This window comes from Drosophila sulfurigaster, chromosome 2R (assembly GCF_023558435.1).
Source record: "Drosophila sulfurigaster albostrigata strain 15112-1811.04 chromosome 2R, ASM2355843v2, whole genome shotgun sequence".
Classification (NCBI taxonomy): Eukaryota; Metazoa; Arthropoda; class Insecta; order Diptera; family Drosophilidae; genus Drosophila; species Drosophila sulfurigaster.
This window is the reverse complement of record NC_084882.1, coordinates 31,822,695-31,838,478: the sequence shown is the minus strand read 5'-3', so window position 1 is coordinate 31,838,478 and position 15,784 is coordinate 31,822,695.

Below are 15,784 nucleotides of genomic sequence, written 5' to 3'. Positions count from 1 at the left end.
AACACCAACAACTACAGAATCTACAACACCAAGTTCTACTGTAACAACTACTGAATCTACAACCCAACGTCTACCGAATCAACTACAGAATCTACAACACCAACCACTACTGAATCAACTACAGAATCTACAACACCAACAACTACAGAATCTACAACACCAAGTTCTACTGTAACAACTACTGAATCTACAACTCCAACGTCTACCGAATCAACTACAGAATCTACAACACCAAGTTCTACTGTAACAACTACTGAATCTACAACTCCAACGTCTACCGAATCAACTACAGAATCCACAACACCAACCACTACTGAATCAACTACAGAATCTACAACACCAAGTTCTACTGTAACAACTACTGAATCTACAACTCCAACGTCTACCGAATCAACTACAGAATCCACAACACCAACCACTACTGAATCAACTACAGAATCTACAACACCAACAACTACAGAATCTACAACACCAAGTTCTACTGTAACAACTACTGAATCTACAACCCAACGTCTACCGAATCAACTACAGAATCTACAACACCAACCACTACTGAATCAACTACAGAATCTACAACACCAACAACTACAGAATCTACAACACCAAGTTCTACTGTAACAACTACTGAATCTACAACCCAACGTCTACCGAATCAACTACAGAATCTACAACACCAACCACTACTGAATCAACTACAGAATCTACAACACCAACAACTACAGAATCTACAACACCAAGTTCTACTGTAACAACTACTGAATCTACAACTCCAACGTCTACCGAATCAACTACAGAATCTACAACACCAACCACTACTGAATCAACTACAGAATCTACAACACCAACAACTACAGAATCTACAACACCAAGTTCTACTGTAACAACTACTGAATCTACAACTCCAACGTCTACCGAATCCACAACACAAACAACTAGTGAATCAACTACTGAATCCACAACACCAACAACTACTGAATCAACTACTGAATCCACAACACCAACAACTACAGAATCTACCACACAAAGCTCTACTGTAACAACTACTGAATCTACAACTCCAACGTCTACCGAATCAACTACAGAATCTACAACACCAACCACTACTGAATCAACTACAGAATCTACAACACCAACAACTACAGAATCTACAACACCAAGTTCTACTGTAACAACTACTGAATCTACAACCCAACGTCTACCGAATCCACAACACCAACAACTACTGAATCAACTACAGAATCCACAACACCAACAACTACAGAATCTACCACACAAAGTTCTACTGTAACAACTACTGAATCTACAACTCCAACGTCTACCGAATCAACTACAGAATCTACAACACCAACCACTACTGAATCAACTACAGAATCTACAACACCAACAACTACAGAATCTACAACACCAAGTTCTACTGTAACAACTACTGAATCTACAACCCAACGTCTACCGAATCCACAATCACCAACAACTACTGAATCAACTACAGAATCCACAACACCAACAACTACAGAATCTACCACACCAAGTTCTACTGTAACAACTACTGAATCTACAACCCAACGTCTACCGAATCAACTACAGAATCTACAACACCAACCACTACTGAATCAACTACAGAATCCACAACACCAACAACTACAGAATCTACAACACCAAGTTCTACTGTAACAACTACTGAATCTACAACTCCAACGTCTACCGAATCCACAACACCAACAACTACTGAATCAACTACTGAATCTACAACACCAACAACTACAGAATCTACAACACCAAGTTCTACTGTAACAACTACTGAATCTACAACTCCAACGTCTACCGAATCAACTACAGAATCCACAACACCAACCACTACTGAATCAACTACAGAATCTACAACACCAACAACTACAGAATCTACAACACCAAGTTCTACTGTAACAACTACTGAATCTACAACCCAACGTCTACCGAATCAACTACAGAATCTACAACACCAACCACTACCGAATCAACTACAGAATCTACAACACCAACAACTACAGAATCTACAACACCAAGTTCTACTGTAACAACTACTGAATCTACAACCCAACGTCTACCGAATCAACTACAGAATCTACAACACCAACCACTACTGAATCAACTACAGAATCTACAACACCAACAACTACAGAATCTACAACACCAAGTTCTACTGTAACAACTACTGAATCTACAACTCCAACATCTACCAAATCAACTACAGAATCTACAACACCAACCACTACTGAATCAACTACAGAATCTACAACACCAACAACTACAGAATCTACAACACCAAGTTCTACTGTAACAACTACTGAATCTACAACTCCAACGTCTACCGAGTCAACTACAGAATCTACAACACCAACCACTACTGAATCAACTACAGAATCTACAACACCAACAACTACAGAATCTACAACACCAAGTTCTACTGTAACAACTACTGAATCTACAACTCCAACGTCTACCGAATCAACTACAGAATCTACAACACCAACCACTACTGAATCAACTACAGAATCTACAACACCAACAACTACAGAATCTACAACACCAAGTTCTACTGTAACAACTACTGAATCTACAACTCCAACCTCTACCGAATCCACAACACAAACAACTAGTGAATCAACTACTGAATCCACAACACCAACAACTAGTGAATCAACTACTGAATCCACAACACCAACAACTACAGAATCTACCACACAAAGCTCTACTGTAACAACTACTGAATCTACAACTCCAACGTCTACCGAATCAACTACAGAATCTACAACACCAACCACTACTGAATCAACAACACCAAGTTCTACTGTAACAACTACTGAATCTACAACTCCAACGTCTACCGAATCCACAACACCAACAACTAGTGAATCAACTACTGTATCCACAACACCAACAACTACAGAATCTACCACACAAAGCTCTACTGTAACAACTACTGAATCTACAACTCCAACGTCTACCGAATCAACTACAGAATCTACAACCACTACTGAATCAACTACAGAATCTACAACACCAACAACTACAGAATCTACAACACCAAGTTCTACAGTAACAACTACTGAATCTACAACTCCAACGTCTACCGAATCCACAACACCAACAACTACTGAATCAACTACTGAATCCACAACACCAACAACTACAGAATCTACCACACAAAGCTCTACTGTAACAACTACTGAATCTACAACTCCAACGTCTACCGAATCAACTACAGAATCTACCAACCACTACTGAATCAACTACAGAATCTACAACACCAACAACTACAGAATCTACAACACCAAGTTCTACAGTAACAACTACTGAATCTACAACTCCAACGTCTACCGAATCCACAACACCAACAACTACTGAATCAACTACTGAATCCACAACACCAACAACTACAGAATCTACCACACAAAGCTCTACTGTAACAACTACTGAATCTACAACTCCAACGTCTACCGAATCAACTACAGAATCTACAACACCAACCACTACTGAATCAACTACAGAATCCACAACACCAACAACTACAGAATCTACAACACCAAGTTCTACTGTAACAACTACTGAATCTACAACTCCAACGTCTACCGAATCAACTACAGAATCTACAACACCAACCACTACTGAATCAACTACAGAATCTACAACACCAACAACTACAGAATCTACAACACCAAGTTCTACTGTAACAACTACTGAATTTACAACTCAAACGTCTACCGAATCCACAACACCAACAACTAGTGAATCAACTACTGAATCTACAACACCAACAACTACAGAATCTACAACACCAAGTTCTACTGTAACAACTACTGAATCTACAACCCAACGTCTACCGAATCAACTACAGAATCCACAACACCAACCACTACTGAATCAACTACAGAATCTACAACACCAACAACTACAGAATCTACAACACCAAGTTCTACTGTAACAACTACTGAATCTACAACTCCAACGTCTACCGAATCAACTACAGAATCTACAACACCAACCACTACTGAATCAACTACAGAATCTACAACACCAACAACTACAGAATCTACAACACCAAGTTCTACTGTAACAACTACTGAATCTACAACCCAACGTCTACCGAATCAACTACAGAATCTACAACACCAACCACTACTGAATCAACTACAGAATCTACAACACCAACAACTACAGAATCTACAACACCAAGTTCTACTGTAACAACTACTGAATCTACAACCCAACATCTACCGAATCAACTACAGAATCTACAACACCAACCACTACTGAATCAACTACAGAATCTACAACACCAACAACTACAGAATCTACAACACCAAGTTCTACTGTAACAACTACTGAATCTACAACCCAACGTCTACCGAATCAACTACAGAATCTACAACACCAACCACTACTGAATCAACTACAGAATCTACAACACCAACAACTACAGAATCTACAACACCAAGTTCTACTGTAACAACTACTGAATCTACAACCCAACGTCTACCGAATCAACTACAGAATCTACAACACCAACCACTACTGAATCAACTACAGAATCTACAACACCAAGTTCTACTGCAACAACTACTGAATCTACAACCCAACGTCTACCGAATCAACTACAGAATCTACAACACCAACCACTACTGAATCAACTACAGAATCTACAACACCAACAACTACAGAATCTACAACACCAAGTTCTACTGTAACAACTACTGAATCTACAACCCAACGTCTACCGAATCCACAACACCAACAACTACTGAATCAACTACTGAATCCACAACACCAACAACTACAGAATCTACCACACAAAGCTCTACTGCAACAACTACTGAATCTACAACCCAACATCTACCGAATCAACTACAGAATCTACAACACCAACCACTACTGAATCAACTACAGAATCCACAACACCAACAACTACAGAATCTACAACACCAAGTTCTACTGTAACAACTACTGAATCTACAACCCAACGTCTACCGAATCAACTACAGAATCTACAACACCAACCACTACTGAATCAACTACAGAATCCACAACACCAACAACTACAGAATCTACAACACCAAGTTCTACTGTAACAACTACTGAATCTACAACCCAACGTCTACCGAATCAACTACAGAATCTACAACACCAACCACTACTGAATCAACTACAGAATCCACAACACCAACAACTACAGAATCTACAACACCAAGTTCTACTGTAACAACTACTGAATCTACAACCCAACGTCTACCGAATCAACTACAGAATCTACAACACCAACCACTACTGAATCAACTACAGAATCCACAACACCAACAACTACAGAATCTACAACACCAAGTTCTACTGTAACAACTACTGAATCTACAACCCAACGTCTACCGAATCAACTACAGAATCCACAACACCAACCACTACTGAATCAACTACAGAATCTACAACACCAACAACTACAGAATCTACAACACCAAGTTCTACTGTAACAACTACTGAATCTACAACTCCAACGTCTACCGAATCCACAACACCAACAACTACTGAATCAACTACAGAATCCACAACACCAACAACTACAGAATCTACAACACCAGAATCTACTGTAACAACTACTGAATCTACAACCCAACGTCTACCGAATCAACTACAGAATCTACAACACCAACCACTACTGAATCAACTACAGAATCCACAACACCAACAACTACAGAATCTACAACACCAAGTTCTACTGTAACAACTACTGAATCTACAACTCCAACGTCTACCGAATCCACAACACCAACAACTACTGAATCAACTACTGAATCCACAACACCAACAACTACAGAATCTACCACACCAAGTTCTACTGTAACAACTACTGAATCTACAACCCAACGTCTACCGAATCAACTACAGAATCTACAACACCAACCACTACTGAATCAACTACAGAATCCACAACACCAACAACTACAGAATCTACAACACCAAGTTCTACTGTAACAACTACTGAATCTACAACTCCAACGTCTACCGAATCAACTACAGAATCTACAACACCAACCACTACTGAATCAACTACAGAATCTACAACACCAACAACTACAGAATCTACAACACCAAGTTCTACTGTAACAACTACTGAATCTACAACTCCAACGTCTACCGAATCCACAACACCAACAACTAGTGAATCAACTACTGAATCCACAACACCAACAACTACAGAATCTAACACACAAAGCTCTACTGTAACAACCACTGAATCTACAACTCCAACGTCTACCGAATCAACTACAGAATCTACAACACCAACCACTACTGAATCAACTACAGAATCTACAACACCAACAACTACAGAATCTACAACACCAAGTTCTACTGTAACAACTACTGAATCTACAACTCCAACGTCTACCGAATCAACTACAGAATCTACAACACCAACCACTACTGAATCAACTACAGAATCTACAACACCAACAACTACAGAATCTACAACACCAAGTTCTACTGTAACAACTACTGAATCTACAACCCAACGTCTACCGAATCAACTACAGAATCTAAAACACCAACCACTACTGAATCAACTACAGAATCTACAACACCAAGTTCTACTGCAACAACTACTGAATCTACAACTCCAACGTCTACCGAATCAACTACAGAATCTACAACACCAACCACTACTGAATCAACTACAGAATCTACAACACCAACAACTACAGAATCTACAACACCAAGTTCTACTGTAACAACTACTGAATCTACAACTCCAACGTCTACCGAATCCACAACACCAACAACTACTGAATCAACTACTGAATCCACAACACCAACAACTACAGAATCTACCACACAAAGCTCTACTGTAACAACTACTGAATCTACAACCCAACGTCTACCGAATCAACTACAGAATCTACAACACCAACCACTACTGAATCAACTACAGAATCTACAACACCAAGTTCTACTGCAACAACTACTGAATCTACAACCCAACGTCTACCGAATCAACTACAGAATCTACAACCACTACTGAATCAACTACAGAATCCACAACACCAACAACTACAGAATCTACAACACCAAGTTCTACTGTAACAACTACTGAATCTACAACCCAACGTCTACCGAATCAACTACAGAATCTACAACACCAACCACTACTGAATCAACTACAGAATCTACAACACCAACAACTACAGAATCTACAACACCAAGTTCTACTGTAACAACTACTGAATCTACAACACCAACGTCTACCGAATCAACTACAGAATCTACAACACCAACCACTACTGAATCAACTACAGAATCTACAACACCAAGTTCTACTGCAACAACTACTGAATCTACAACTCCAACGTCTACCGAATCAACTACAGAATCTACAACACCAACCACTACTGAATCAACTACAGAATCTACAACACCAACAACTACAGAATCTACAACACCAAGTTCTACTGTAACAACTACTGAATCTACAACTCCAACGTCTACCGAATCAACTACAGAATCTACAACACCAACCACTACTGAATCAACTACAGAATCTACAACACCAAGTTCTACAAAAACAACTACTGAATCTACAACCCAACGTCTACCGAATCAACTACAGAATCTACAACCACTACTGAATCAACTACAGAATCTACAACACCAACAACTACAGAATCTACAACACCAAGTTCTACTGTAACAACTACTGAATCTACAACTCCAACGTCTACCGAATCCACAACACCAACAACTACTGAATTCACAACACCAACTACTGAATCCACAACACCAACAACTACTGAATCTACCACACAAAGCTCTACCGAATCAACTACAGAATCTACAACACCAACCACTACTGAATCAACTACAGAATCTACAACACCAACAACTACTGAATCAACTACACCAAGTTCAACACCAACAACTACAGAATCTACAACACCAAGTTCTACTGTAACAACTACTGAATCTACAACCCAACGTCTACCGAATCAACTACAGAATCTACAACACCAACCACTACTGAATCAACTACAGAATCTACAACACCAACAACTACAGAATCTACAACACCAAGTTCTACTGTAACAACTACTGAATCTACAACGCCAACGTCTACCGAATCTACAACACCAACCACTACTGAATCAACTACAGAATCCACAACACCAACAACTACAGAATCTACCACACTACAACACCAAGTTCTACTGTAACAACTACTGAATCTACAACTCCAACGTCTACCGAATCAACTACAGAATCTACAACACCAACCACTACTGAATCAACTACAGAATCCACAACACCAACAACTACAGAATCTACAACACCAAGTTCTACTGTAACAACTACTGAATCTACAACCCAACGTCTACCGAATCAACTACAGAATCTACAACACCAACCACTACTGAATCAACTACAGAATCCACAACACCAACAACTACAGAATCTACAACACCAAGTTCTACTGTAACAACTACTGAATCTACAACTCCAACGTCTACCGAATCCACAACACCAACAACTACTGAATCAACTACAGAATCCACAACACCAACAACTACAGAATCTACAACACCAAGTTCTACTGTAACAACTACTGAATCTACAACCCAACGTCTACCGAATCAACTACAGAATCTACAACACCAACCACTACTGAATCAACTACAGAATCCACAACACCAACAACTACAGAATCTACAACACCAAGTTCTACTGTAACAACTACTGAATCTACAACTCCAACGTCTACCGAATCAACTACAGAATCTACAACACCAACCACTACTGAATCAACTACAGAATCTACAACACCAACAACTACAGAATCTACAACACCAAGTTCTACTGTAACAACTACTGAATCTACAACCCAACGTCTACCGAATCAACTACAGAATCTACAACACCAACCACTACTGAATCAACTACAGAATCTACAACACCAAGTTCTACTGCAACAACTACTGAATCTACAACACCAAGATCTACTGTAACAACTACTGAATCTACAACTCCAACGTCTACCGAATCAACTACAGAATCTACAACACCAACCACTACTGAATCAACTACAGAATCCACAACACCAACAACTACAGAATCTACAACACCAAGTTCTACTGTAACAACTACTGAATCTACAACCCAACGTCTACCGAATCAACTACAGAATCTACAACACCAACCACTACTGAATCAACTACAGAATCCACAACACCAACAACTACTGAATCTACAACACCAAGATCTACTGTAACAACTACTGAATCTACAACCCAACGTCTACCGAATCAACTACAGAATCTACAACACCAACCACTACTGAATCAACTACAGAATCTACAACACAAGTTCACTGCAACAACTACTGAATCTACAACACCAAGATCTACTGTAACAACTACTGAATCTACAACTCCAACGTCTACCGAATCAACTACAGAATCTACAACACCAACCACTACTGAATCAACTACAGAATCTACAACACCAAGTTCTACTGCACAACTACTGAACTACTGAATCTACAACACCAAGATCTACTGTAACAACTACTGAATCTACAACTCCAACGTCTACCGAATCAACTACAGAATCTACAACACCAACCACTACTGAATCAACTACAGAATCCACAACACCAACAACTACAGAATCTACAATACCAAGTTCTACTGTAACAACTACTGAATCTACAACTCCAACGTCTACCGAATCAACTACAGAATCTACAACACCAACCACTACTGAATCAACTACAGAATCTACAACACCAACAACTACAGAATCTACAACACCAAGATCTACTGTAACAACTACTGAATCTACAACTCCAACGTCTACCGAATCAACTACAGAATCTACAACACCAACCACTACTGAATCAACTACACCATCCACAACACCAACAACTACAGAATCTACAACACCAAGTTCTACTGTAACAACTACTGAATCTACAACCCAACGTCTACCGAATCAACTACAGAATCTACAACACCAACCACTACTGAATCAACTACAGAATCTACAACACCAACAACTACAGAATCTACAACACCAAGTTCTACTGTAACAACTACTGAATCTACAACTCCAACGTCTACCGAATCAACTACAGAATCTACAACACCAACCACTACTGAATCAACTACAGAATCTACAACACCAACAACTACAGAATCTACCACACAAAGCTCTACTGTAACAACTACTGAATCTACAACTCCAACGTCTACCGAATCAACTACAGAATCTACAACACCAACCACTACTGAATCAACTACAGACGTACTACACCAACAACTACAGAATCTACAACACCAAGTTCTACTGAATCAACTACAGAATCTACAACACCAACAACTACCGAATCTACTACAAGTTCGACTCTACAACACCAACCACTACTGAATCAACTACAGAATCTACAACACCAACAACTACAGAATCTACAACACCAAGTTCTACTGTAACAACTACTGAATCTACAACTCCAACATCTACCGAATCAACTACAGAATCTACAACACCAACCACTACTGAATCAACTACAGAATCTACAACACCAAGTTCTACTGCAACAACTACTGAATCTACAACACCAAGATCTACTGTAACAACTACTGAATCTACAACTCCAACGTCTACCGAATCAACTACAGAATCTACAACACCAACCACTACTGAATCAACTACAGAATCCACAACACCAACAACTACAGAATCTACAACACCAAGTTCTACTGTAACAACTACTGAATCTACAACTCCAACGTCTACCGAATCAACTACAGAATCTACAACACCAACCACTACTGAATCAACTACAGAATCTACAACACCAACAACTACTGAATCTACAACACCAAGATCTACTGTAACAACTACTGAATCTACAGCTGCAACGTCTACCGAATCTACAACTACAGCTCTCTACAACTACTGAATCTACAACTCCAACGTCTACCGAATCAACTACAGAATCTACAACACCAACCACTACTGAATCAACTACAGAATCCACAACACCAACAACTACAGAATCTACAACACCAAGTTCTACTGTAACAACTACTGAATCTACAACTCCAACGTCTACCGAATCAACTACAGAATCTACAACACCAACCACTACTGAATCAACTACAGAATCTCCACAACACCAAGTTCAACTACAGAATCTACTGAATCTACAACACCAAGTTCTACTGTAACAACTACTGAATCTACAACTCCAACGTCTACCGAATCAACTACAGAATCTACAACACCAACCACTACTGAATCAACTACAGAATCCACAACACCAACAACTACAGAATCTACAACACCAAGTTCTACTGTAACAACTACTGAATCTACAACTCCAACGTCTACCGAATCAACTACAGAATCTACAACACCAACCACTACTGAATCAACTACAGAATCTACAACACCAACAACTACAGAATCTACAACACCAAGTTCTACTGTAACAACTACTGAATCTACAACTCCAACGTCTACCGAATCAACTACAGAATCTACAACACCAACCACTACTGAATCAACTACAGAATCCACAACACCAACAACTACAGAATCTACAACACCAAGTTCTACTGTAACAACTACTGAATCTACAACTCCAACGTCTACCGAATCAACTACAGAATCTACAACACCAACCACTACTGAATCAACTACAGAATCCACAACACCAACAACTACAGAATCTACAACACCAAGTTCTACTGTAACAACTACTGAATCTACAACTCCAACGTCTACCGAATCAACTACAGAATCTACAACACCAACGACTACTGAATCAACTACAGAATCTACAACACCAACAACTACAGAATCTACAACACCAAGTTCTACTGTAACAACTACTGAATCTACAACTCCAACGTCTACCGAATCAACTACAGAATCTACAACACCAACCACTACTGAATCAACTACAGAATCTACAACACCAAGTTCTACTGTAACAACTACTGAACACCAAGTTCTACTGTAACAACTGAATCTACCAACGTCTACCGAATCAACTACAGAATCTACAACACCAACCACTACTAAAACAGAATCCACAACACCAACTACAGAGTCTACAACACCAAGTTCTACTGTAACAACTACAGAATCTACAACGTCTACTACACCTTCCAATTCACACCATCACCATAATCACCACCACATTCACCATCACCATTTACCTGGACCACCTTTTTTTTTTCCTCCTTTGCCACCGTTGCCTCCCTTGCCTCCCCTATTACCACCATTACCGGTTCTACCAACTTTACCTCCTTTCCCTCCTCCATTACCACCACTTCCGGCTCTACCAACTTTGCCTCCTTTGCCTTCCCTTTTTCCACCATTACCGATTTTACCTACTTTGCCTCCTTTCCCTTCACTATTTCCAACACTACCGCCTTCATCAACTTTGTCGCCATCAAGACCAGGTTTTCCCCTATTTCCAAATTTATTTCCTTTCCCAACATTTTTAAGATCTTCAGCATATGAACAAAAGAGATAAAAATCAAAAAATGTTAATTGTGGAATAAAGTTGAATTGAAATAAATTAATGTCAATGTTTTACATTCTTATATAAAAATTTCTTTGTACAAATTCATTTATTGACTGATTAAACATCAAAGACCAATCCAAGTACGCGCAATGCTAAGAAATTCATTTATTAACTGTAAATTAATGTAAATGCGCGTACTAAGAAGCGGTTTTAATAATGTGATCTACAAGCACATCTTAATGGTCTCAAATTCCATTCGTTGCGCTCCGCTTTTTGAGGTTACAATAAAGCTGTTACAAAACAGTACTGAAAAGTTGGCATATTTACATATACAGACATGTATTATATGTATGGCTTTGGCCGAATTTTCAACTGTTAGCAATTGATCTTAGCAGATTATATCAATGTGTTTATAAGCATACATATAAAATAATTAAAATATTAAAAACACAAACATATTTATTTATGCATACTTGTTTGTCCTTCTATTGCGAATTTTTATTTTCATCGGTAAAACGATCTATTATTGTAAATATATGTTTTGTTTTTCATCGCAAACATATTAGGCTTAATTTTTTGTTTGGAAGATACAAAACTACTGTTAGTACTGTAACAATGAATACATGTTAGTATTTTATTTTATGTTTCATCGGCAGGCTGTTCGCAAATCGAAGAGAACGAATTTTTGTGCAGCTTCCACAACAGAAATCCACAAGATGACTTCCAACAATGTATCCCGTGTTTTGATGCACTCCTGGGATACTTTACAGTCCAACTGCTGATCGGTTTAGAGATCGAAAAATAATACAAATTTGTCATAATTAATAGTGCAGCATTACCGACCTTAAAATATACAAGCAATTGCTTTTCTATAAGAAATTAATTTTTAATAATTTGTTTGATTTCTTATGTATGTGCACATAAGTATATATATATATATATAGTATTAGTAAAGACATGCCGATCATAAATTTTAAAAATTATATTTGGTGGACACATGAATGTTTCTGAAAACTATACGAATATGAATTTAAATGTACATAAATAAAACAAAAAAGAATTACTTAAAATAAAAATACTGTATGGACGCAGATACACAGGTGAAGTTTTATTTCTAAAAGAACTTACGATTGTCTCATGTTGGCGTTATATAGCTCACAAAAGTTTGTTATCTCTAATAGACTCCGCTTGCTTAGATGGACTCAATTATGTTAAGTGACGCATCACATGAGCACTGGACTATGTATCTCCTGAAATGCCAAGTGAATTTTTGGGTATTGTGCGTGAGATGCATTTTGTACGTTGAAAGCATTTTTATACCCGCTACTCTTAGGGTAGTCGGGTATTATAACTTTGTGCCTACAGAAAATGTTTATAACAAGCAGAGAGAGACATCTTCGACCCCATAAAGAATATATATGCTTGATCAGCGTCAACAGCCGAGACGATATAGTCATGTCCGTCTATCCGCCCATCTGTCTGTTTGTCTGAGTATCAAGTTCTCCAAGACCATGGATAAGACAGTAATTTTTACAGAACGTGTAATTGTTGCACTTAAATCAAATTTGTTATAGATATTTGTTACGCTTACTTTCGCCAATAATCAATAATAATAATAATAACAACTGTATTTTTATATTTGTTGCGATCACATAACAATTTTGTAAGTTGTTTAAAAAATAAATTTATAAGCCAAAAAGGCTGCTGCTATCAGATCTTAATTGCTTTGGTTGATAATCTGGTATATTTAGCATTCTATGGTATCTTTATTTTCAAAATTTTGCTTTTGTTGAAATTGGATAACGGGTGTCCTACAGTCGAGCTTACTGGACTGTGACTTACTTTGCCACTTGTTCGAATTGAGATAAAGAAAGTTCCATTAGAGCTCCAAATGATATTTTTGTAAACGCATTACTGAAATTTATGATTACAAATAAAGATAATGAAAGCAAAGAATGCCCACTTATTCATATAAATAGGTGACAATTAGGAAAAACAGGTAGTGCTTAGGAAAAACTCAACATGGTAAGAATTTCTTTATTTTATTTTGTATAGTTATAAAAGCTATCGAAACCGTATTTAGCCTTTCAGGATTTTTATAGTCCTGGTATTTTGCGAAGCCATGGCTGCAGACATGTCCAAAGATTTTTCAAATTATGCAAGGCAAATTACAGCTGAAACAACGACAGAACAACAAGTGGCAACCACGCAGAATTTTTGTGATTTATTCCCCTTTTGGGATTCATGTATAGCAACATTGTGTGATTTCTACCCAAACTTGCCAGTGTGTTCTTCTACTTCGACAATAACAACCACAGCAGCGACAACACCAACTTCTACAGCAACTACAACAGAAGCTACCACACCATCTTCTACCGTAACAACTACAGAATCCACAACACCAACTTCTACCATTACAACTACAGAATCTACAACACCATCTTCTACCGTAACAACAACAGAATCTACAACTACAGAATCCACAACACCAACAATATCTTCTACATTATCATTGTGTGAAACATATCCCTTTCTGCCAATATGTACCATTTCAACATCAACTTCTACCATTACAACTACGGAATCTACAACACCAACTTCTACAATTACAACCACAGAATCTACAACACCATCTTCCACCGTAACAACTACAGAATCCACAACACCAACTTCTACCATTACAACTACAGAATCCACAACACCAACAATATCTTCTACGTTATCATTGTGTGAAACATATCCCTTTCTGCCAATATGTACCATTTCAACATCAACTTCTACCATTACAACTACACAATCTACAACACCAACTTCTACAATTACAACCACAGAATCCACAACACCATCTTCTACAGTAACAACTACAGAATCTACAACACCAACTTCTACCATTACAACTACAGAATCCACAACACCAACAATATCTTCTACGTTATCATTGTGTGAAACATATCCCTTTCTGCCAATATGTACCATTTCAACATCAACTTCTACAATTACAACTACCGAATCCACAACACCAACTTCTACAATTACAACTACAGAATCTACAACACCACCTTCTACCGTAACATCTACAGAATCTACAACACCAACCTCTACCGTAACAACTACAGAATCTACAACACCAACTTCTACAATTACAACTACAGAATCTACAACACCATCTTCTACCGTAACAACTACAGAATCTACAACACCAACTTCTACAATTACAACTACAGAATCTACAAC